The following is a 227-nucleotide window of genomic DNA, read 5'->3' as shown; positions in this document are numbered from 1 at the left end:
TGGAAACCTAAACTCCGCCGGGGCTGCGCCCAGGACGCGTTCTTACAGCGCGTTAGCCGCCCTCGCGGCGGCCGCCCGGGACTCGTTTTAGGATCGCGATTCCTCTACCCTGCCCGGGGCAGTAGCAGCCGTGTGTGCAGACGGAGGAGCGGCAGCAGCATCCCCAGCCCGGGCGGGACCCCTGAGCGCCGGAGCGGGCGGCTGAGCAGGAAGGGAGGGTCGCGGCG

Source organism: Bison bison, unplaced genomic scaffold (assembly GCF_000754665.1).
Source record: "Bison bison bison isolate TAMUID 2011002044 unplaced genomic scaffold, Bison_UMD1.0 scf7180017864163, whole genome shotgun sequence".
NCBI lineage: Eukaryota > Metazoa > Chordata > Mammalia > Artiodactyla > Bovidae > Bison > Bison bison.
This window is presented reverse-complemented; position numbering follows the sequence as displayed.